The sequence below is a fragment of the Hibiscus syriacus genome, unplaced genomic scaffold, assembly GCF_006381635.1.
Source record: "Hibiscus syriacus cultivar Baekdansim isolate YM2019G1 unplaced genomic scaffold, ASM638163v2 tig00017599_pilon, whole genome shotgun sequence".
Lineage (NCBI taxonomy): Eukaryota > Viridiplantae > Streptophyta > Magnoliopsida > Malvales > Malvaceae > Hibiscus > Hibiscus syriacus.
Genome location: NW_024062411.1, coordinates 2,328 through 19,731, shown reverse-complemented (window position 1 = coordinate 19,731; position 17,404 = coordinate 2,328). Strand labels below are relative to the sequence as shown.

The 17,404-nt window shown below is 32.2% G+C and overlaps 1 pseudogene; it reads left to right on the top strand.

The window, feature by feature from the left end:
* The first annotated feature begins 15,494 nt into the window (after nt 1-15,494).
* On the top strand, nt 15,495-16,999 carry LOC120208796 (annotated as a pseudogene).
* The last annotated feature ends 405 nt before the right edge of the window (nt 17,000-17,404 follow it).

Below are 17,404 nucleotides of genomic sequence, written 5' to 3'. Positions count from 1 at the left end.
TACAATTTTTATTGAACGAAAAATTCTAAAGAGAAATAGAAAATATTCCAATATTTCCAATCAAAGAGAAAATAATCCCTAAAATACTTTAGGACTAATATTTCTCTTTCCAACTGAAATAAAAGGAATATAACAATTTCTCCCAAGAATTTGAGATTAAAAAATTTTGATTCGACCAAATGAAAAAAAACCAATTAATCCAAATTATATTAATCATGCTAGATGATGAAAATTTAAACTAGAATGCTAAAAATATATACACAATAAAAGCAAAAGACCAAAAATAATTATCACACAAATATAGGTGATTAATTAAAATAAAATCATACCATAACATAAGGACCAAAATGTAAGATAGCAAAATAAAGCATTCAATGTGATAAAAATATGAAACATGCATATACTCATGCATACATATTAGGGACATAAGTGATAATTTACAAAAATGATGAATTAGAATACAAATAAAATCCAATCATAAATATTAAATAATGACTAAATAGTAAGAACAACAAATTTTAGAGGTCTAATAATAAACATATAACAGGTCATGGCTAATATACAAATATCACATAAAATGAATATTAAAACATAATAAAATTAAATTACAAACCCTATTGTGTAATAATTACATGACTAAAACTTAATATAATCAAAACATAGGGGATTAAACTGGGTATAAAGTCAAAGTCAACACAAAGTCAAAGTTAGTGACCAAAACAAAAGAAACAGAAAGTAAAATTCCAAAATTAAAACAAATAAAACAGAGAATATAACATGTTAGTGACTAAATTGAAACAAATATAAAATAGGATCTCAGAATCAAATGAGGAAATAAATGAGGAGATGGTGGCTAAATTAAATAACATAAAATAAAATACAAAAATGACCAAAATAAAATAAAACATATTATGGAGCTTAAATCAAAACAAACAATAAAAACTGAATCTAGTGACGTAAACATTAAACACATGAAACATACAGCGACTAAATTGAAAATAACTCTAATAATATATAACATGTATAGAAAATGGGAAAATCACAAAAGCAATCCCTATAGGTGATCAATTTGCAAAACACATCGAATGTTAGGGTACTTAATGTGCAATTTTCCCCTTTTATTTTCTATAAATATTAACCCTTTTTCTTTTTTTTTCATTTTTTTATTTAATTAGGTTTTAGAGAGAGAGGGTATCCCCTCTCTAGAAAATCGGTGATCATCGGTAGCTTACCACCCGCCGACAGTCGTGTCATCCGTCTCCGTCCATCGTCGCGTCGTCGTTGATGTCCGATGGCCACCAAATTTCCCCAGGAGGTTTGTCTCGGCCTCCCGTCGCCGATCTGGCCTCCTTTTTTTGAGAATCAACACCATTTTTCGCAAAACAAAAAACCTAAAAAACATTCATTTTTCCTTTCCTCGATCTGCCACCGTATGCCGTTAGATCGTCCCCATTTTTAGATATATTGTTCGTGGTGTTATATTCTCCCTTCTCACCATCCAGATTCCCAAACGGAGGCCTCCATCGCCCTGGAAGTCATCGAACGAATGGGTAATAACCCTTTTCTTCTTCTCTCGTTTGTTTCGGTTTTGTTAGGATACAAAAATGAAATAAAATAATAAAAACAATAAAAATCGGCTTATTATTGAAATAGAAAAAATATGCTTCAACTCTTTTGTATTAATGTTTCTATTGAAAACACAAAGGGAATTTTATATTGTTTGTGAAAATCGAAGGCCCCCTTTCCCTAACATTTTTGCAAACCGAGAACCCCCTATTTTTTTTTTCGGTTTCTCTCTGATTTTTGGTTCCCCCTCCTCCCTTGTTTTTAATTGATTGTTGATTTTTGTTGATATACTTGGTGGAAAGGTATGACATTGCAGTGAGTTGGTGTTGACAATTGGTGTAATAGAGATGGCCATGGAAGAGAAGTATGGGGGGTGTTGCAACAGTTGGAGGATGAGTTGGAGCAGTGCATGGGGACCTGAAATGGGTCGGGCTTTGTGGGCTTGAACTGGGTCTGGATCTCGGGTTGGGCTGAAAATTGTTGATTATATATATATAGTTGTAAAAAATGAATTTAATTTTTTTTATTTTAAAATCAAATTTAATTTTAAAAGTTAACCATTCCGATTTATATGTGATGATTTATTGTTTTGAATAACATTTAAATAAATAATTTACAATTTATTAAAATTTATTTTAATTAAATTTGTAGTTTACAAATCTTAATCATTCCATATTTATACGACAACAAATTATCACATATAAATAATTAAAATAGTATCTATAGTGTTCGAACACAAATACTTAAAGAATAATAATAATTATTTTGTCATGAAGATAAATTTAGATGTCTAGTTCAAATCCCCAAATTGTTTATATTTCTTTCTTTCCCTGACATAACTTAATATACGTTCTATATATAATATTGAAGGTAATAAAATAATTGTGTCTTGGCCTAATGGCAAAGCCTTATCATATTATTTTAAAGGATGTAGGTTGAAGTACTCACTATTTGATTTGAAGATTGTGTAACCCCCTAAGACCAATGTGGGTAACCCGATCTGATCCAGAAAGTCACATCAGGGCCACCAGAGCGATCCACTGTAAAAAATCTCAGAAAATTTAAAACTATTATTAAAACATGTAACTCATAAATGATTTATTAGTATGCAAAAATAAAACAGATTGTCAGACTCGTATATAAAACAAAATACAATTACATGCCCCCTGATCACATGTACCATACTCTGCAAGCAACACTAGAAGAACCCCCTTACTGATGTCGATAGATGCACTGATACAATTCTTGTAACCTGAAAAGGTCAGTAACAGAGTGAGCTTTGGGAAGCTCAGTAATACATAACTACCAGATGATGCTATAGGACATGCAGATAAGAGATAATCATATGTTTCATTATTGGTTCAGACAACTATGGATTTTTAGGATGAGTAGAGATCCTACGGATATTTCAAGTATTAACAGACATTAAGCTTTCAGTTCAGATGGATACATGTCGGATGTCTGGGTTCAAGAGATCATAATAGGTTGTCTAGTGTGTTCCCGTAAAACCAGTGAAAAGATACAGATCTTTTAAAAAACATATTTTTAAAATTCAAAAACCATAGTAATCCCTCCAACCAAACACGTCCAAATGTGTAGGTTCCCCAGAACCATACCCACCTGTACACCCGGTAAGGGCTTACCTTGAGCACAAAGCAGAGGAACCTGCGGTAAGGTCTTATTCTGTGCACAAAGTAGAGGAGTCAGTAGTAACGGTAAGGATTTACACTGACACATAGCAGAGGAGCCTACGGTAACGGTAAGACTTACACTTGCACGTAGCAGAGGAGCCTGTGGTAACGATAAGGACTTAACCTTGCACGTAGCAGAGGAGCCTACGGTAATGGTAAGGACTTACCCTTGCACATAGCAGAGGAGCCTACGGTAACGGTAACGACTTACCCTTGCACATAGTAGAGAGCCTACGGTAACGGTAAAGACTTACCCTTGCACATTGCCATCTTGGGTTTAGAAATTGGTTACCCAGATTTTCTAAGCAAAACTAGCACTTTCTATGCACAACAGTAGTTTCATCATATCAATATGTCTTTACAAAGTTCTTATCCAACTTCTAGGGTCAATTCTTGTCTTTTTACAACATAAGAATATTTTCTTAATTTTACCTAACCAAAGTATTCTCATAATTTATCTTCCAAGTACCTTTAATGAGATAAATTATAATTTACATATTCAGGACTGATTCCTTTATCACTTAATCACATAACTTGTAATTCAATAGAGTCTTAATTAATTTATCACTTAAACCGTATTCGGTTCGAATCCATCCATAATAAAAAATGCATAATAGACCGATCATATACATCCATGCATTTATCTATTATCAATATGTTTCATAAAGCATAAAGAGGTAGTAATGTATTACCTCGATTTATATGCCATACTGATCAACTATTTAAACTCAATTCGAACGTCCTCGATCTTGAAATCAACTTCCAATAATTCCTCGGATACATATCAACAGAAATTTCATAAAAAACATAGCTTAATTGCGAAAAACAGATCGAATCGGGTGATAAATCAGTGAAACACAACTTACTGGGTTCGAATTTGCCAAAACAAACTTCGAAATCGGACTCAGGATGTCGAAAAACATAAAATATGACATTTCAAAATTTTTGACTTTTTGGTCAAAGTCAACGGTCAACGGCGATCAAATCGGGTCAGGGCAGGCGGGTCGGGTCGAATCGGGTCGGGTCGGGTAGGACAGCCAATTACAGGTTGTCCACCACTTGTGAACCTTCCCCATGTGTAGGGGCGACACGTGGGGTACGTACGGCCTCGTGTCCGAAAAATTCCACAAAAATTTCTAAAACTATTTTAACGGATTTTGAGATACTTATCAGGTGTGGTTCACAATTTTGAATGGCGGAGAGCTCGATTCTGAAATGTCGGAAACTTTAACTTCCTCACCCCCTCACGCACCAGCGACGACGGAGACAAGAAGGACACCGGTGGACTCGAAACGATGCAAGGAACACGATGGTGCGGGAGGTGTCGAAAACATAGCAACGATCGACGACGAATCGACGATTTTCAAGGCGGTGGGTTTAAAAACTTTGAAACTTTAAGTTGAATTATACGACAAATGGCGACGATTCACGATGATAGGTTTGAGGGGTTTTGTTCACCGGTCGATAATGAACACGATGGTGGTTTCAGATCGACAAACGATGGTCGGACGGTGGATAAATCGGAGTTCAAAGAAGTTGACGGGGGAGAGTAAATGAGGAAGCATTCTGGAAAGCAAACAGGGGAGGGGATTTATTTTTCAACACATAAGAAAAATGGGTAAATTCAAAACTGGGTCCCTGAATTTCATGTACTTCCTGAAATGGTCTGCCAATTTTGCGATTTTATAATTAAATCCTCAAGTTCTTCCAAAATACCAATTAAATTCAATACTTTAAATTTTATAAAATTTACCCCCTAAATTGGGGTGTTACAGATTAAATTTATTAAATAAATTAAAATTAATACTAAATTAATAGAATGTATAAATATTAAGGATTAAATGAATAATTATATTAATATTTTTAGCAACCACGTTATCTCCTCCGTTTAATATTAATAGTCAGCGATTTAATTGAAGATTTAAATAATTAAGTGGTTTGATTAATTAAATTGAAACATCAATAGTCAAAATAATTAGAGGCATTGTCGGTTTGGGTAGCTGAAAGGTTTTCGGTCAATTTCGAATAATTTAGAAGAGTTTTTTGGTTGTTTTAGCACTAAATGATGGTCTAGACAGCTGGAGGCGGAGCGGTGGCCATTAGGGGGCCAAACGAAACCAGGCGAGGGAGAGGATTTTCTCTTTCATTTTTTTTTGAAATATGTTACAAATAAAAAAAGGGATAATTTAGTATTTATAGAAAACAAATAATGGTTTAATTGTATCATAAACCCCTGTAATTGTGTTGTATTTTTTCATTTTGGTCCCTATAAGGACCAAAATTGCTATTTTATCTTTATGTTATGCATGCTTTAATTTTTTGGTAAATTCACTTTTTTAATCCCCCCAAATTTAGAGTGTTTTTGCATTTTGGTCACTAAAGGGATTGATTTTAATATTTACCCAGTTTACGCATGATATTTTTTAGGTAAAATTATTTTTTTAGTCCTTGATATTCACCTGTGGTTTTGCACTTTGGTCATGTGTAGTGACCTTTTAATTTTTTTCTTTACTTTATGAGGATCAATTATGTAATTTACCTTTTTTAATTTAACAATTTTTTTCTTAAATAAATTGGAATAATTTCTTTTAGGTCCATGTAATTTATGTGTATTTTGTGTTTTAGTTACTAATCTATTGTTTTTTATTTCATCTAGAATTAGTCTTTAAATGAACACATTTCCCTTACTAGACACAGAACCAACATTCATTTCCCAACCTCAATAAATCTTGGGGCATGGCGAGAACCTTTCCTGCAATAAAGACAAAATGGGGTGTTGCAGATCAAGTTTTTGCAAGAGAATTCGAATAATTGGGGCATACTATAAGAAAATGGAAGAAAACAATAAATGAAATAATTGAAATAATTATATTATGCATTAATTACATTGTTTTAATGTAAATAAGGTTAATCCTGAATACTCGTCCCCTAGGGATACCTCTCTTACAAAGACTTCCGTGTATGAGATGATGAACAGTTTTGTTTCATTTATCCTTTCAAATATATATATATACCCCTTGTTGTCCCCTTTTGAGCCTATAATATTTTTCTTCTGATTCAACCCTAACCAAGGATCACCCACTATATTGGGGACAAAGATGAAGGACATCTGCTTGCAAGAGTGAAGATCATCAATCTAGATTTCGCTACAGAAGCAAGTCATGATGAAAAAAAGTGAGAAATAACAAGATATCACGAGGTAGACCAAATATGAAGCGCTCGAAGATCAAATCGTGTTGAAGACAAAGAGAGAAAGAAGAAGAGATATAGAAAAAAACATAAAAAATAGAAAAAAAATAGAAAAAAATAGAAAAAAAAAAAGGAAAAAAAAAGAAAAAAAAGAAAGAAAGAAAGAAAGAAGAAATAAAATTTATCAAGTACTTCAAGACGAGAGATTCAAAGATTTAAAATCAATTCGCCAGAAGATCAGAGAACACCAAAAGAAAATAAAAAGAGAATAAAAGTCACGAGTAGATTCAAATCGAGCAAAACAAGATTGAAGGCAGCAGAACGAATCGATCATTGGTTTAATAGCCCTTAAAAACTTGTTTGGGCCTATTTATCCCTTTTTTCATAACCGTGAGCCCCGACCTACGTTGTGTGCTTGAAAAGTACCTTCAAATCATACACAGATTTTTAAGTGGAGAGACTATCTTCAGATTCATTTCGCCCCTCAGTGTTAATTTTATTTGCAAATAGTTTTCTAAAATCTTTAATGCATAATTGGGGAAAATAATAAAATGAGGGTTCAAGATGTAAAATTTTAGATAACGTCTTGAAACAAAAGAAGGATTCGAGTTGAAAACCTAAACAAGCGGCTCAAATACGAAGATTATCAACCACTGCACAAAGGACGATCTTATACACTCTTGATAAAGCATTGCATAGTCCAAAGGCGTTCATCTACTTGACCGCAACGAGAATTCAAGGGAGGAAGCACTTCTTCTAGAATCATGTTGAAGAAGCAAGACAAAAGATAGAAGATGATAGGGACATGATTGTTCCGGGTGATTAATTTGACCATGCTGATGTTGGGGGCAGACTCCATACAAGAGTGATCAAGCGAATGAAGACCGAGATCTCCATTTGGAAGTCAAAAGAGGATTACTGATAAACATTTCTGCATATAAGAGAGTCATTAATTACATGTAGCATTCACATTTCATGCATCAAAGAATATCTTTACAGATTTTTCAAGAAAAGAAGAAAAGAAAAAGGTAGAACTCAAGCCTTGAATGAAGGGAATTATATTCTGAATTACAGAACCTCACGAATTGAGGAATTCAATCCAAGAAGAATCATTTCTTTGATGTGGAGGCACGTTACCCAAACAACATAATATTTTCAAAAGAAAGATTTTAAAAAAATTAAGCTTGATTTTCAAGGGTTTCTTGATGATGGTTTTCAATAAATATCCTAAAAGAAGTTAAGCCTAATTTTTAGAAACTATGCCTATTTTCAAGGGTTTCTTGATGATGATTTTCAAAGAATTTTTAAAAAAAGAAGCTAAGCCTAATTTTTAGGGTTTCTTGATGTTTTCAAATGAGTTTTTAAAAACTAAGCTTGATTTTCAGGGATTTCTTAATGATTATCTCCAAAGAATTTTCAAGAAAGCTAAGCCTAATTTTTAGGGGTTCCTTAATGACAACTAAGAAACTAAGCTTGATTTTCAAGGGTTTCTTGATGAGTAAGTCATTCGGGCCATCAGTTAGTCTTTTGAGCATGATGCTTAATCCTCCAGGTCATCTATAAGTCTTTCGAACAAGATGATAAGTCCTTCGGGCCATCCATAAGACCTTCGGGCAGGATGTTCTCAAATGAGTTTTTAGAAACTAAGTCTGATTTTCAGAGGTTTTTTTTATGATTATCTCCAAAGAGTTTTTAAAAGGAAGCTAAGACTAATTTTTAGGGGTTCCTTGGAAACTAAGAAACTAAGCTTGATTTTCAAGGGTTTTTTGATGAGTAATTCCTTCAAGCCATCAGTAAGTCTTTCGAGCATGATGAGTAAGTCATTCAGGCCATTTATAAGTCTTTCGACCAAGATGATAAGACCTTCGGGTCATCCATAAGACCTTCGGGCACGATGTTTTCAACATTTTCGGTACTTGATTCACAACACTTCGAATCAGTAATGCCCCACCAGAGGGGTCACATTTTCTTTTCTCGATTCACAAACACTTCAAATCAGCAACGCATCACTCGAATGATCAACATTTCCAATGGAAAGATCATGATGAGAAGAACCCGTAGCTTGAAGAACTGAAGATGCAGACTCAGCGAAGAGAACAAAACAAGATGACATCATTTGCAGCAGGGACTCGACGAATTTCACAGAAAGAGCTTTTCCCAGTAAAGAATTCGCAGCGTGACAGGAGGAGACCAAGATGAAAAATGGTGTTTTTTATTTTCCTTCATTCCCGTTTCACAACAATGAGCAAAGAGGGGCAGTTGTAAGCACTATTTTTAAACCAACAAACCCTTGAGACCCAAACCTCAAGCCCAACTACCCAAACCCATTTTACAACCGACCTAGAGCCCAAAATAACAAAACCCGACCCCAAACCCAAACCCAAACCCGACCAAGACCCGACCCGTGTCCAACGTGACCCTGTTGTAGTCGCCCCTACTCCCTGCCATACCTATTGTTGTAGCAAAGAAACTCCAACACTCCACGCCAATACATGCAGAAAGAAAGGAAGAAATCATTATTTTCCAGTGAAAATAGGTATATAACCCATACCAAAAATCTATAAAAAGGGGATGAAAAAAAATATTGTAATATTCATTCTCCAGCAATAAACAAGAAGCTTTTTCAAGGTTATCTTCTACTGTTTTTATTTGATATTCGAATACTCCTTTTTTGTTCTTAATCTGTTAAATTTTGAATTTGGTAGTAAAACAGTTTTTTTGTTCGAATATAGTCCGTATTATACCCCGTTTTCTTAAAAATCTGTGATATTTTTCTTAAAAAACCAAGCCTTGCATGTTCGAATAAGGACTAAAGAGTTTTTTCTCTTTTCAAATATATAATCCCGACTAACCAATACCAATAATACAAAAAAGGGACGCAGATCGAGGTCACCTGGGGCCATCGGAGGCATCACCGGTCCGAGTAGCAGAAAGGTTTTTGGCCGATTTCTAACAGTTTAGAAGAGTTTTTTGGTGGTTAGAACTATATTTTTGAATTTTTTGGGGGTTTAGGGTTTTTGACCATCGTGTACTGCGGCCGTAGGCGAAGTGGTGGCCAGTAAGGGACTGGATGAAACGAGGAGAAAAAGAGAGGATTTTCTCTCTTCTATTTTTTCTGAAACATGTTACAAATGAAAAAAAGGGAATATGTTAGTATTTATAGAAAACAAATAATGATTTAATTGCATCATAAACAACTGTAACTTTGCCATGTTTTTGCATTTTGGTCCTTGTAAGAACCAAAATTGTTATTTTACCATTCTGTTATGTATGCTTTAATTTTTTTGGAAAATTCAATGTTTTAATCCCCCTTACTTTAGCTTGTTTTTGCATTTTGGTCACTAAAGGAACTGATTTTGATATTTACCCATTTTTAAGCATTATATGTTTTTGGGTAAAATTAATTTTTAGTCCCTAATATTCATATGTGTTTTGCACTTTGGTCATGTGTAGTGATCTTTTAACTTTTTTCTTTAATTTATGAGGATCGTTATGTAATTTTTAATAGTTTTTTTTGCTTAAGTAAATTGGAATAATTTCTTTTAGGTCTCTATAATTTATGCGTGTTTTGTGTTTTAGTCACTAATCTATTTGTTTTTTTTTTATATCGAATTAGCCTTTAAATTTTAGATTATTTTAATTTAGCCACTGTTTATTTCTGATTTAGTTCCTAACTTTTATGTTCTTGCATTTTATTCATTGTTATTTTAAAATTTATGCAATTAGGTCCTTATTTTATGTTTATTTTATTTTTATCATATGTTTTACTTTTTTATTTATTTTATTTTCTATTAAGCTAAATGTTTCATTTTTTTCATAGTTTAATTTATTAGATTTAGTTTTAAATTAGATTAATATTCGAATCAAGCTTAGAAATTAGGATTTTACATTAGTTTTAATTAGGGACAAATTCGAGCCGAGCTTTCGCAATAAATGCCCGATTACTCGAATTGACTGCTCGATTTTTAAATTTTATTAATAATTAATATTTTCTAAAAATACTTTAGGTTGAACAATTTAGATAAAACTTAGGTTTTAAATTAGTTCTCAACTTTAGAAATTATAAATTTAGATCCTAAGCTTTTAAATATTTTAGAAATCGATATTCTTAGATGTTCACTTTTTAGTCCCCGAATTTCAATTAGTGTTTTAATTTTGACATAATTAAATAGGTTAAATAGAGCCTCCATTTTAGTCTTGATTTTAAATTTTTCCTTTAATTAGGTGAATTATTAATTTGGTCATTGCTTTTGCTCGAGGTTCCAATTTAATTATTCGAAGCAATATTTATTAAAATTAATTTTAGGTAATATTAGAACCTTTACTTTAGGATAGATTTCACTCTAGTCTTTTAATTTAGGGAATGATTCGAGTTGGTCCTCGCCTAAATGCTCGAGGGACCATCTCGATTATTCAATTCGATAATTGATTAAAATCAAATAGGATTAATATTAGAGCCTACACTTTTAGGTATATGCCTTTAGGTCCTTTAATTTTCATAATTTGACACCTTAAGCTAGAAAAAGCTTTTAATTTACCTTAGCTTAATTAGGATTAAATAAAATGTGGTTGATTGCATTGTTTGTTTTAAACCTAAGGCAATGTTCACTTATTAGGGAATTAAATGGTATAACTCCTGCAAGTATGCTCAAGGGGTGAATCTTGGTGATTCCCAAAATAGTTCGACATCCTTTTCAAATACGACACCATGGTTTTCTAAAAACGAGAGCAAGATTCAGTTATTAGGCACAATAGCTGATCTCCTGTATTTACGCTTGGGATCAAATGCTATCGGCCTCAATAAACGAATACTCTTTTCAACTTTGCATCCGTAATGATTTTCAAATTAAATAAAGATCGAACTCAAAATTTCCGATTTTATATAGGGTAATAAACTAGGTACCACTTTTTGGGAGCTTGTGGGGGTGGTAATCCTTCCCCACGCGTAATTGACTCCGAACCTGAATTCTAGATTTTCGTAGACCTTAAACTTGGTATTTTGATAATAAAAAAAGTATTTTATTAAAATCACCCGGTTTTTAAGGTGTCTCAATCGCTCCTTAAATGATTGGTGGGGACTCCTCATATTTCGAAAAATCTTTTCAAAGAGAAACTCCCGAGTCGGTATCGGTCTTTTTCCCGCCCGGGAGAAAAACGGTGCCGACACTCATTCTCCCTCTTTTCTTATGTATTAGACATTTCTCTCCCCTTTAGACAATAATACCCCTAAATATAATTATTTCAAAACAATCATTCCTTTGTATATAACTACATGATAATAAATCTTTTTTACTTTTTTATTGATTTATAACTTTTTTAATACTTATTATAAAATAATATGATGCATATAAAATGAAAAATATCAGCTTTTATTTTATTTGAATTATTTTTAAGTTTGTGTTCGTTTCAAATTTTATTTTTTGTATATATTTATTACATGTATCATTTAGGATTAATTTTTGTAAATTGTTTTCATATTTTTTAATATTTTTTATTAATTTTTTCATATAATTTGATATAATATTTTGTTTTCCAACTCATACATGTAACATAAATAAATAAAAATGTAGTAATTAACATACTTATATTAGTGTAAGTATATACATCTCTAACCTAAAAATAAACACATACTTATATTGGTGTAAGTATGTACATCTTCAAATATTTTAGAATTTAAAATTAAACATATAATTATATTAGGGCCTACAGGTTACAAATCCTCTCCTCATCAATAGGGGCCGAAAGGTTTAACTTTCTGTTTATTTAATTTCCATTTCAAAATGAAAATTGAATGATTTCGATTCCGATTATTTACTATATTTTTAACTTTGAGGTACTTTCCATTATAATGTCATTTTTAAAAAAAATAGTACTCATTAGCTACATTCATATAAATATGGTTAGGGATTGTTATTATCCTTTAAGGTCTCAATTTGAGTGTCGTCTATGAAGTGGGTTACAAGTGTTCACCCTAAAACTGTGGAGAGTCTCTGACTAGATACTAATTTTTATTGACTTCAAATTTAAAAAAAAAAATACAAAATGATTGATTTTGTTATTGTTCCATGGATGTTGACCTAGTTTTTTTTTTCTGAAGTTAATCTTGATGCAACATAGTCTTCAATTTGAAAGAGGGAGTGGCAAGAAACTTTATATGCTATCTGCCAGGGACTCCTATATTGTGTGGGCTGACACTCATGCGTACTGGAGATGGATTTCAATACCTGAATCCAGCTGCCTTAGAATGCATTCACTGAAGATAATAACCGTAGGGCTGTAAACTAGTCCGGTTGAACTCGAATATTGTTGAACTCGACTAGATTAAAAGCTCATGGGCTTAATATTTTCAAACTCTATTTCAGTTTGAAAAAATTTAACTTTAGACTTTGCTCAATTAAGCTCAAACTTGAGTTTGAACTTGAATTCGAACCTGAATCCAGGCACTTTAGAATGTATTCACTGAAATAATAATTTAGGTATTAAATGTGTTAAGTTTTTAACGACGTATATTAAAATGAAACAAAACTAAAAATTATGTATGGTTTTGAAAAAAATTAAAAGTTTAGGTATTAAAATAGAGTACAACTGAAAATTGGGTACTAAATGCATATTTTACCCCAAAAATATTACAGTTGATTTTTTTTGTAAATTATTTTAAATTTAAATTTTATTATTTTTAATTAGTTAAACTTTATAATTTATATATTAAGAAACTAATTAATTCATAAAATTTAAATATATTTTTATGTTTTTATAAAATATTTAACATGATAAAAAAGTAAATTTAAAAATTAAAATGTGATACTTTATTGATAGATAGTATTAATTACTACTATTATGTAATCCAACTAAAGAAGAAAAACAAGTAACAAGTAAAATGATGGTTTAAGTAATACAGCTCGCAGTTTGTCAATTGCTTTCAGTAGGGGGAAACGAGTTAAATGATTTTTTTAAATATTAAAAAGTTAAATATTTGAGTTTGAAAAAACTTGAACTTTAGACTTTGCTCAATTGAGCTCAAACTTGAGTCTAAACTTGAATTCACGCACTTTAGAATGTATTCACTGAGGATAATAATTTAGGTATTAAATGCATTAAGTTTTTAACGACATGTACTAAAATGAAACAAAAACTAAAAATTATGTATGATTTTAAAAAAAATTAAAAAGTTTATATATTAAAATAGAGTATAACTGATAGATTAGGCACTAAATGCATATTTTACCCCAAAAATATTACAGTTGATATTTTTTTAATTATTTTAAATTTAAATTTTATTTATTTTTAATTAGTTAAACTTATAATTTATATATTAAGAAGTTAATTAATTCATAAAATTTAACTATATTTTATGTTTTTATAAATTATATTTAACATGATAAAAAAGTAAATTTAAAATTAAAATGTGATACTTTATTGATAGATAGTATTAATTACTACTATTATGTAATCTAAAATATTTTAAAAAAAATTCGACCCGTCAAGTTCGGATTTCATGCTCATTCCTAGTTGTATTTGATTGTGACTACAATTTAATAATGACCGACAAGCAAAGACGGTGAATTTGGGATGACAACGAGCCGGATCTGGATAGGACCCAACTAGACCCAAACCCATACCCATTTTTACATACTGGATCTAAATCCGCCCCGAATCCACGAGTCTAGAAAATTAGAAATTGTATTCAGATCCAAAGGATCTCACAGTCCGGGTCCAAAACGGATCCAAAATGGGTCAGTTAAATAAACGATTATTCAATCTATTTTTGTAACGTAATAAAGCTGTTATTGACTAATTTCACATATATCTCCAAGGGAAGAAAAACTAATTTCAATACAACTAGTAACATAATAAAATATGATAAACTAAAGTCTCACAAAAACTCCAACACAATTACACAAATGTCTTTTGAATAGCACAAACATTAAAAATGTAGTTTGAAAAACATTCTATTATTGCAAGCCGAGTATCACACTTCTACCTCTTTAGAGTGCTACTATTCGTCACTAATTAAATCATCAACATCCTATAAAATCAAATGTGGACTTTCCTATAAACGGGTAAACGAGTCTAGACTCAGTATCTTAGTGTTAGACCCGGACCCAAATTTGTACTTAATAAGAGGGTTCAGATCTAATTTAAATCCGTCAAGTTCAAAATTTTAAAATTAGACCCTATAAACAAATCTAGACCAATAGATTTGGGTTGGGTCTACATCCATTGTCATCCCTAAGGTGAATGTTTGAGACGAAGGTTCCTGTTCCAGAAGTAAAAAAATTTTAGAGTGCGTTTGGTTCACGAAATGTAAAATTACCAGTGAGAATATGATTACGGTGGGAATAAGATTTCTGGGAATATTGTATTTTGTGTTTGGTTCGTTTAGCAGGAATGTAAGATACATTATTTGGTTAAAGGAATAAAAGATTATTAGAATGTATATTTATTAAATTGTCCTTATTATATATTGTTTTTTAAGAATTTAAATTCTACTATAATATTATTATAATTAATTTATATATATTTTTAAAAATTTAAATTTATAAAATTTATAAATTTTTTTTATAAAATTAAAAAGATAAATAGGTTTAATGAAATGGTAAAATTTTATTTAACACCTGAACTTCATATAAAATTCTAATTATGTATTTTTTTGTAAATCTAAAATAGTTTAAGGATAAATTTGTAATTTAACCTTCGTAGAATTTTATTATTCAACGACATAAGAATGATATTTTTTAAAAAATAATAATTTTAAAGGCATTTTAGTCATAACGCCTGTAATCCAACAATACATAAGAAAATAGAGTAATAACATACCCGATAATATAACCCAAAATATCAATATTAATAATTAATAAAAGATTACTTAAAAATATAATTACTAACCAACATAACGAGAGAATTTCCCCGAAAATCTCATATTACTTAAACCAAACACCACCTTAGAGTTTTAACAGTTCCAATGGTGCCTCTTCATTGCTTTCCTTATAACTAAAAATATTAACCCCTAAGCATTCTTCATTTATAAATTCACACTTCCTCTATTACTTCTACTCTGTTTTGCCTTATGAAATCGGAGGTTTCTGAAATGGAAGTCGGGGACGGTGGCTGTAGCGACGGAGCTGGAAGGAGCAGTTGCGGTACCTTCGCCCTTAGTGAACTACCTCAAGATTGCATCGCCGCCGTCATTTCCCTCACTTCCCTCGAGATGCCTGTCGCTTGTCGCTGGTTTCGACAACCTTTAAATCGGCGTCTGAATCCGACGCCGTCTGGGAGAGATTCTTTCCGTCGGAATACCAGGCTTCGGTTCCCTCGTCGTTCTGTTGTTCTTCCAAGAAACAACTTTATCTTAGCCTTTGTGAAAATCCTCTCCTCATCGATGGGGGCCGAAAGGTTTGACTTTCTATTTATTTAATTTCCATTTCAAACTGAAAACTGAATGATTCGTTTCCAATTTATTATTATTTTTTTGAACTTTGACAAGCTTTACATTATAATTTCAAATTTTTTTTTTTAAAAAATAGTACATTTGCTTCTTTCATTGAATATGGTTAAGAGATTTTTATTATCATATGAGGAATGAGTTTTGAGGGTCGAGTATGAAGTAGGGCATGAGCGTTCCCTCTAAACGTTGAGAATACTAACTTTTATTGACTTCAAATTAAAAACAATTATTATTGATTTTATTCTTGATCCATGGATATATTGATCTAGTTTGTGGATGTTGATCTTGATGCAATAGAGTCTTCAATTTGGAAGAGGGAGTGGCAAGAAACTTTATACGCTATCTGCCAGGGACCTCTACATCGTGTGGGCTGACACTCCTACGTACTGGAGATGGATTTCAATACCTGAATCCAGGTACTTTAGAATGCATTCACTGAAGATGATAATACCACGATATGGCTATACAAATTTGGAGATCGTATTTCCTATATATATGTCTGAATATCTGTAATTTGATGTGTGAAATGAATAACTCAAGGAAAATGAAGAATTGCCCGTTCTTACAATTTATGAAAAACATGTCAGATTTGAAGAGGTAGCAGAACTTATTAATGTATGTTGGTTCGAAATCCGTGGGAAGATTGCAATCTCCATGCTTTCACCCATGACGCACTACAGGGCTTACCTTGTATTCAAGGCATCCGGTGGAGCTTATGGGTTTGGTTTCCATCCTGCGGAGGTTAGTTTCGGCCTTGTTGGCACTGAAGGTTGTAAGAGAACCGTCTACTTGGATGCAGACAGAGGCCTCCGCCAACGTTACCAGATCGTACCAAGACGAATTGGGCTATTTACCGTTCCCGTTTCCTCGGGTTGCAAAATCCGGTACCTAGAACTGTGCCACTGATGATGATCAATATCCCAAGGCTAGAGGAGATGGGTGGTTGGAGGTCGAACTGGGTGAGTTCTTCAATGATGGATGCACCGATGGTGAACTGGAAATGAGTGCTTTGGAGGTAAAAAGTGGTCATTGGAAGGGTGGTCTCATTGTCCAGGGGATTGAAATCAGGCCTAATCTCTGCAACTGATTTCGATCAGCAACATGTATGTTCAATTTTTTTCCAACCCTGTTCATATATCGAGAGTTAAAACCTCGAACATGTGTTCATCGAATTCACGTCAAGATGTGAATACTGTTTGAAAAATACGAGTTAACTAAGTATTACCTGTGATTGGCATGCAAAGTTCTTGACATCTATCAATTGTATGATACACAAGACCTAAACAATTTAGCGTGTTTGTACTTCCGATATATCGATGTGCCTCGTATACAAATACCTCTATATGAAAAAGCGCACGCTTGCATCTTGCGCCTAGGTTTCAGTGATTTTTTGCGCCTTGGTGCGTCTTGTGCCCTTAAAACCCAAGATTTAGCCCTTAAAATCGTTTTTAAGATATAAATAAATGTGGGATTATAGAGGAGTAGTTTATGATATTGTTGAGTTTGGGTGTTC